The sequence below is a fragment of the Syngnathus scovelli genome, chromosome 1 (genome assembly GCF_024217435.2).
Source record: "Syngnathus scovelli strain Florida chromosome 1, RoL_Ssco_1.2, whole genome shotgun sequence".
NCBI classification, from domain to species: domain Eukaryota; kingdom Metazoa; phylum Chordata; class Actinopteri; order Syngnathiformes; family Syngnathidae; genus Syngnathus; species Syngnathus scovelli.
This window is the reverse complement of record NC_090847.1, coordinates 8,264,016-8,273,457: the sequence shown is the minus strand read 5'-3', so window position 1 is coordinate 8,273,457 and position 9,442 is coordinate 8,264,016.

Here is a 9,442-nt window from a genome sequence, read left to right as displayed (position 1 = left end):
GATAATGTTTTGAAACTAAACCTTGATTGCACAAGGTGTGCCATCTGTCATTCCAAAAAAATGAGGACTTTGAAAATGCAATATACTCCAACTGCAAAGTCGCCTTGATGGGAGCTTTAGACACGCTAGTTTCCATCTTTGCTCAATAAGTTGATAACATTGAACCGACCACCACCCACGTACTTGTTGTCAAGGCCAACACAACTGAAATGGAATACAATCTCAGAAAAGCAAAGATTCCTTTCTGTAGAAAGTTCCTTACATTTAAAAGATTGCTATACACGTATTCAAACAGTATAAAAACAAGCACAACAAGGACAAGTCATTTATAAGCCCTAAAAAAGAAATACTAGATTACATTCATAACAATTGAAGCAACCTGAAATCAACAGTCCAAATTCTACGTTCAGAATATTTTACAGGACACTGGTTTTAACCATTTTTCTCATAGAAAGTACCTTTGATTTAATATTTTTAAATTATTCATACAGGTGTAACATGCATTTACCACTGTTTAATATTTAGAGACAAGAACAATTAACAAAAAAAAAAGACAAATGAAGGCGGGCAGCACGGTGGAACACTAGCTAGCATGTCCGTCTTATGGTGCAGATGTTACGGTCTCGACACCGGCCTGTGTGGAGTTTGCATCTTCTCCCCGTGCCTGCGTAGGTTTCCTCCCACATCCCAAAAACATGCACAGTAGGTCGGTAGACCACTCCAAAATGTCAGTAGGTGAGTGTGAGTGTGGATGGTTGTTTATGAGCGCCCTGCGATTGGCTGGCAACAGTTCAGGGTGTCCCCCACATACCGGCCAAAAGACTGCTGGGATAGGGTCCAGCATGTCCACGACCTTCGTGAGGAAAAGCAGAACAGAAGATGAATGAATGAAGGTGAAATACATGTTGTGTCACAGATGTGCAAATGAGTGATGATTTATACCAAGCCTATAATGTCTATATTCTTGCATAATATAAACTTTTTTTTCGTTCTTCTCGACACCAAAGATCCGCTAAGATGAGCCTACCACCATATGTTGACACCCTCAATCATGCACAAGCAACAATGACCATTTTCCGTCTTCTGTCAAAACAAAAACAGTCACTTGTCTTGTTTTCGTAATCCATCACGAGAGTTCTGTCACTCTTTGTGACATCTCTGCACCTGTTTAAAGGGGTTCCAGCCTGCTACTCATGATCAAACGACTCCAGGAGACTCATGTTTGAAGGGTGCCTTCACCCCACTGCATGTTTCAGCTCCTTTCACTGATGTTCAAAGAGGATTTTGATCAGTCACTTCAGTGTAGTCAGATTTTTTTTGTAGTAACTCAAGGAACATTGTACTAACTAGCGCATGCTTGAGGGCATTATTCTATTGGATAACCTGTGACCTGCAGCTTTCTGACTCAGGGCATCACTATTCGATCCACAATGCCTAAACCATGTTGACATTTCATCGTACATTGATTCAAGACATCCTGTGATGATTCACTTTGTAACACAACCGTTTTTATGTTTGGAATTTGGAAATACAGCATAATGGCGTCACTCCTCTGTCAGATTTTTTTTTTTTGCTCATAATCACTAGTGAGGTTTGCTTAGGTAAGCTTGACTTAAGCACACAAAATCAATAAGCAGAAGCAACACTTGTGCAGCAGGAAAACATTGATATCCTGTAGAGTGATGGCAGTTTCACAATGAGGACATATTGCAAAGACAAGCTTTTTCAGCGGCACATTGCATGGAGGTAAATGCTTTTCAATCTTCCTTGACTCCAGACAAAATAGCATTTTGCGATTAGTCACGCCATGGAACACACGCACACGCACACACACACACACACACACGCAAACACACGCACACACACACACACACACACACACACACACGCACGCACGCACGCACGCACGCACGCACGCACGCACGCACGCACGCACGCGCACGCACGCACGCACGCACGCGCACACACACACACACACACACACACACACACACACACACACACACACACACACACACACACACACACAGCGGTTGTACTCACATCACTGACTAAGATAACATTCGCCTTCGATATGTTTGTGATTACAGGCGTTTTTGTGATTTGAAGTCCACAGAAACTTGAAAAATATCCAGTCCATTCCAACAGCACAATAAAAAGTTGCCCATGCGTCTCAGACGGAGAGGCTTTGTGTTCATGGTTCAGTATTTGATCTGATATACAGTACTTAATGGTCATTTTAGGGTCACCATGCAGGAAAACAAGCGACCTTGTAAGAAAATAGAAGTGGTTGCACAACCACCAAATATTGCTTCATTTTTAGGCTATTTCACTTGTCAGATAAAGTTCTGGTGATTACCATTGCTGTTAATTTAGTGCCGTGGTTGCAGAAACCATATATTGGGTGGCGGTCTAATAAATGTAAGCACTGTTCACGTCTATTATTTAGCAGCTATTTTATTATTTTAGCAGCTGACCGTGTATGTGGAGTGGCTTTCGCTGAGTGAGCCAGTAACCATTCAGGCACGTGAGCTCACTTTGATGGCACACTTGTTTAGTGATGGATGCATAATTGCTGACTATATGACCTTTAAGCATCAGGCCCGCCTTCCGAGTGACTTGGACTCTCCACCACAACATCTTTTAAGGCCTGGTGGAGACATTTTGGGCTCAGAGGGAGGGCGGGAAAGCATGCGGGGCCCAAAGGCCAATCATGCAGCACCACCGCAAGACCTCAAGAGAACATGACGTTCCAGCAGTAATTTGTTGGAGCAGATATGTATGCTGTACTTATCTAAGGAAGTGCAGATGAAGACAAGAGTAGATAAGAGGCTACAACTTCTCTCGTGGTGTTCCGGTTCTTATATGAAGCCACATTGCCTCCCTCTTTTCTTTATGCGCTCTTTTCTTTTCACCTGTTCTTCGGTGGAATGAATTGAGTGTATTTTCCCGCCTCTAGCATTCATCCTCTATGAGTTGGCAGCATTTTTCACTCAGCTCTTGGCCCGAGATCAGTGAACCACCTTGGGCGGAGAACAAAATATCGAACTGGGACACACAGACAGACAGAAGCTCCCTCAGCAATCTCCTCCAGAGCAATTTTGATAGCAGGGATGGCAGTGTGAGTTATTTTTTTCAGTAATGCACAACAAGATTCTAAGAGCATTCGCCTCCCTCCGCTTGTCAAGCACACAAAAAGACATCCAATCTCTGGTTTGGATGATTACGCCACTATTGACCATGACCTTAGCATTCATGTGCAATTTATGCGAGAAAATTCATGCAGCATTTTATGGCAGCTCAAGCTTAGTCCAAGCTTTTATTCGCTTACAACAAGGACGTGCCAAACAGCTTGAACAGCTGGTGGTGATCATTTAGTTTTATACATATGTGCTGCAAACACTCTTATACAAATAAATTTCATTTCATTGTCATTCTTGGAAAAGTTTCAAGAAACAGAATGATGGTTCGCTGAATGAGAAATAATTGATGATAAATGCAATTTCTATGTTGTTCTTTTTCCAGGGAAAGAATCAGCGCAGCAATGGAATGGTGAAAATGCATGGATCAAAACATTAGGGTAAGCTTTTATGATGATGCACACACTTATAGTGTAAACTAATAACTGTCTAACAGTATCAATCCTTAGTCAACATTACAATTTTTAACATTTTTTTTTAAAATCAGAGATGCAAATATACTTTTCAAGAAGATTTTTTTGTGCTGATTCCCAATCTGCCCCTTTTTTTCTCTAGCTTATCAGGTTTTCATAATAACCTATGTGTAAAATATTCATCCATATATACGTATATGAATTAAGTGTTAGGTTCAGCTACAGGTAGAATTACTTGTTCGGAAACGTAGTTATAAAGTACAATACGTGGCAACATCCGTATTGCTCACCTTCTATAGGTCAAGCTTAAAAAACAAAACAAAAATATCACAAAAACTGATGTCCGAAAACAGCAAAGATCAGGGTCAATCTAACACCAATTGTGTTTGAAATGTGCTGTTGATCAGTGTTATTATATATATAAAATCAATATCTTTTAAATACAGTTCTTGTATCAAATTGTCAAAGTGCAGTCCTAATGTTGTTCTCCAAAATTAGATGCCTCCTTTTTTGCCTTTAAGAAAAAACAAAGACATAGGATAACTTTAATTACTTCCATTTATAAACGTTATGTGGATTGTCTGGCAATTAACATTGGAGTTATTTCTATGCTTGCTGTGTTATGTTAAGCACATTTTTATGTTGCAGGCACGTATGATTATTAAACATGCACAACATTCATGGATGTGACTTTTATTAATAGAAAAAAACATATTGTAAAAATTGTCTAATGTAAAGACCGATACCTAATAAACACCCTACATAAAAAAAAAAAAAAACACGGATCTGCAGTTGTGTAATAAACCCTGTTTTATTCTTCTCCTGATGTCTGCAGATGGTAGAAGATTATAAAAGATTATAAAAGATTAAATTTAAAGAACAATTCAATTCAAAGAAAATTCAAATAACAGAGTAAATAGATTTAAAGGTACTTTTTAATGGGTCAAAAACATCATCTCTTTTTTAATGAACTATTTGAAGTGAACTAAAAGGATGGTGTTGGTACTAAGTAGTGTCAGCCATTTTTATATTAAGAGCATATTTTTGTTGTTGAAGAGGAAGCTCTATCGGGGATGTGCAGGCAATTACACCAGATTCTCTCATGCATGAAATCCCAGCTGGTTGTTATTGATAAATTCCCAAACACATCCTAAGACTTTTCAAATTACCTCTTCCCCTCATTAAAACTCGTGCATTTCATTTCTTCACCCCCTGCCATGATTTTTTATTTTCTTATTTTTATGAATTTGTGGCAGGTCTGTGTGATAGAAGCAAGAAAATATGCTTAGGTGAGGTTGAGTGGAGGGAAAAAAAAGGGGAGATGCGTGAAATAATGTCGGATTGGAATGGTGGACAAGCAGACAAGCTACATCCATCCATCTCCTCTTGGAGCAGCGGTGAGAAGGACTTCATTATTAGTAGGCAAGCCATAAGCCAAACATATTTGGGGGTCTGCTCTGTATTCAAGCAGCGTAACTCTGTATTAACACAAGCCATTTCTCTTTACATGGCTCAATGCGATTCCCTTTAAAACCATTTGAAGGTCAAATGAATTGCTATACTCGAAGGGTATAAAAAAAAAACAACTAAAGTTCCTCTCTAAGTACTCCCTTGCCTCTGTGTCATTTCTCAAAGATAGATGTGTTTATTTGAAACGACATCTTAATTGTGCAGAGTACAGATGAATGGACTGCATCAATGGAAATGAATAAGTTAGCACAGTAGTTGATTTATTTATTTCCTCAGGTGCAGCACAGTCTTAAGTGTATTTGAACCTTTTAATACAATAAATGAGGCCTGTCTTTAATTCACTTAACTGACAATCACAGGACCCACAATCTCCAAAAGTACACATCTTTCAAGCTTTTATCTACACGACAAGGATATTAGAGTTAATAAAAACAAACAAAATAACAAAAGCAAAAAGAATCATCACGTTAATAAAATGAAATAAAAACAAGTGCTTTAAAAAAGACAATAACTATCTATAACTGCAGTTTATGTTTACAAAACTATAATTGTAGTAAAAATGTTTTTTGTCTTTATCTACAGTATAGTTTGGCTCAATACACGATTTGATTGAATATAAACTGAGTAGGGCTCTGAGGTCGGCAGACCACTCAGTTAGTTGAGCTATGAAATTGAATTAAACATGGCAAAGCTGCATTGTTATGCTATAAATTGTTATGCTGCACACAAACGGAACAAGTTGCTAATGAGCAAAGTCAACCCTGAGTGTAAATGCTTTTAAATCCATCTTTCTTTTCTCCCATCCCGATTAAGTCCTTGTAAACATTTTTTAGATATTTTTTTTGGTTCTTATTTTAGTTACTTTAAAACAGACGTTTTTGTTGTTGGTGACGTCTTAAAGTCTTCTGTTAATGTGTTAAAATGTAGTCAATGTACGTTCTTGAGGTAATTCTGGCAAGATGGTCTTGTTTTTTCACTTGAGCTGTTGATTGTAAATGCTTTTGGGTGCTTTGCTTATGTGATGCACACCGAGGGCAGCATGGTTAGCACGGGTTCGATTCTGGCTCAGGCCTTCCTATGTGGAGTTTGCATGTTCTTCCCATGCCTGCGTTGGTTTCCTCCGGGTACTCCGGTTTCTTCCCACATTCCAAAGACATGCATAGTAGGCTGATTGAGCACTCCAAATTGCCCTTGGGTGTGAGTGTGGATGCTACGCCTCCCCTGCCATCATGAAAAGGTGAAAAACGAATTCAATTGTTTTTATTATAAAGTCATTTTCCTTTTAATTTCAAAAGTTTTGTATCATTTTGAACCAAAATCGAAATCGTATGAAATTTGCTGCATAAATAAAGCTGCCTTGCCCTTGTCCATGGCCCTGTTTTTGCCTTCTATGGGATAAACATGTTATACTCACATTGGAAACCTCTGCTTGCATGAGATTTGTGCTGCTGTCGTTTGCAAAAACATAACAGACCATTCACTGACCAACGGTCCTCACATTTATTGGCATTGCCTTGAACCCTTCCAGGCCCTCTTAACCTATGAGGAGTAGATAAGACAAGCACATCCATGAATACATTTAAATGTAAATGTGGCTTTGGGGTTTTCTGGATAAAGACCCTGAGCTCCAACAATGACAACCCTTTATAATGCAATTAATCATCTCATTGGGCTGGAGATTAATAGCGGCGAAAAACTCAACGCATCTCGGCGCAGTGTGCAGAGATTGATTTGGTAAGCCACTGAAAAATAATGAAAGGTGCAATGTGATTGGAAGTGCACAATTTTCTGCCCTCAAATATTTACAGGGGGTAAATATTTATCAGCAAAGTGTTAAGGGACATAGACTAGCTGCCATCACTGGAACACATTTCAGCCTGATGGATGTGATTTTTTTTTTTTCCCCATGAGAGCACAATAATGACACATGCTTTTATGCCAGTGGGCTCTTTTGGATGTCTGGGAATGCTACATAAAACAGCAACCCCCTTTCAACACAGCCACACGCCCCAGAGAAGTACTCAGCACTGATGAATTACTGATTCATGTCATTTCAAGGTACAGGGATGTTTTATTCTTTTTATCAGAAATATATTGAACACATAGTTTTCGTAAAGAAACAGTCAAAGCAGAGCGTTTCACTGTTGTCAGTCTCTTTAGCGGATCATAAGGTATTTTTGATCAGGAAAACAATATCAGCTTGCCTATAAAACCTGTAAAACATGTCTATGAAACATCACTCTTTGACAGTGCCACTGCAAACGCAATTCAGTTCTCATTTATGTATATTTCAGGCACCTTCAAAGAGGAAGTCATATAACTTCATTTTAATTCCCTCTATTAAATGAAGCATCAGAATGACACTTAATAACGGTCTTAGAAGCCATGCAGCACGGTGGAGCTCTCACAATCTTTTGTGACAAGGTGTAAAACTGGGAGGCAGTCCACCAGGTCTTCTCAGACTGTGGCCTTAAAGGTGTTTTAAGAGCGGATTAGTATGCATTGGCTGTCTTGATCCATCTGTCACCGTCCTGACAAGGCACAGGTGGCAAGAGTGAGTGCGCAGTCAAACCTGCAGGTACTATCTCCAAGAGTCGGATCGCCTAAACAATATGCCACTTGGTCTTTTAGGCTTGTTCCGCTTGGAATTTTCTCTATGAAAAAGTGGCAGTGCAAAGTGGCACTGATTCTTGTAGCAGATATATGAATCTGTTGTGTAGAACAACCTGTTCTCAGCAAATGAACATGATGGATAGTTTCCCAAATCCTTAATTTACTGGCTGAGTTCACTAAGAACATATTCTTATTCATAGTGACAAAACAGAGCATCCGTAGCGCCGAAACAGGACTAATACGCGGCCGCATAGCGGGAACTTGTAATGGATTTGCTCCAAAAGCTTAACACCTGTAGCTCGGTTTGCAGAAGGGGAATTTTCAGGGAGTGATGGTGATCGCAATGACAAGGTATTTATTAATAATAGCCCCCGCATGCCACGGAACCACCGACTGCCAACGGCAATTCTGCAACCGCTTCTTTTGGCACACAACCATATCTCTATCTGCCTCAGCTGCTGGATGCTTTGAGGCGATATTTTTATATTAAAGAGAGGCTCTGATTCACGTTTGACCTCCATTCCACTTCGACCGACAAGAAAGTAAATATTCTACTTACTATAAAAGTGGAATGATAAAATTGGAAAAGTAAGGTTTCAAAAAGTCCACAAGTTACAAAAGACAGAAAATCTGCTGATACTTTTGATTCAGTAGTAATTAAAACAGAAATACATTTTATTTTGCCCTGAGACTGTAATTAATTCCCATGGCCTACTTTTACAGTTAGTGTCTTTTGCCTGGGTTCAGAGAGATTTCTAGGTTCACGAAATATTCTGCTTCATGCTCCCTTTGATAGATGTCCTTAAATGCTTCACATTCTATATTCCTCCTGAAGGTCATCCCTGGCATATGGTGGTCAACAGATGTCATCAAATAATAGCAGCAATATTTATGGTTCACCTCACTTCCATCATTGCCAAAATGTATGCAATATATGTAATCCATATTAAATGTCATGACTCATAAGTGGCTGCCCGATCCTAACAAAAGGCGACAGCAGATTGCATGCCTCGTCAATGGTGCACTCCATTTAACACAAGCTGACAGACATACTGCAATTTGTTTAACACACTCTTTACAGCCGTCTCTTTTGCCATCCCACAGACAACATGATGCAGGCATTTAATGTGTAGTTTTTACAGAAGCCATTTCCCTGTTGACCTTGAGAAAACGTGTCACATGACAATGTAACCTCATGACAATGAAATCGATGTGCAGTACGTCTATTTGTAATTAAAGCCACATCAGTTATGAGTTGTTTTCATCAGCCAGTGAGACAATAATTACATATTGCCACTTTAGTGCTCCGACTGCCTGTTAAAGACAAATGACCGAAATGCAGGCACGCTGGTACATGACTGATTGCGTGTTTCAAGAGATGGGCCCTATGTTGACATCCCGCCGCCCACAAGCATCCCCATCCTACTCTGATTTGTTTTTATACAGGCATACCTTTTGACAATAGGTTGTTTTCTTTTTTTTAAGTTGCCTCATTTACACGAGTGCGCCTCCAAAGTCAACTACAATCTGTAAAATTTCTAATACTCTGTTCCGCAGACTGCGTAGACAATGTGATATTTTAACACTCGTGCCAAATATCATTCAAGTACCGTGATCAATATAAATGATTGACCTCTTGAAAAAATCAGTAAACAATTTTCAGAATATTTATATGATGTGTAGAGGCGGCTCGGTGGTGCACTGGGTACCACGTCCGCCTCACAGTTAGGAAGGTGCGGGTTCGAT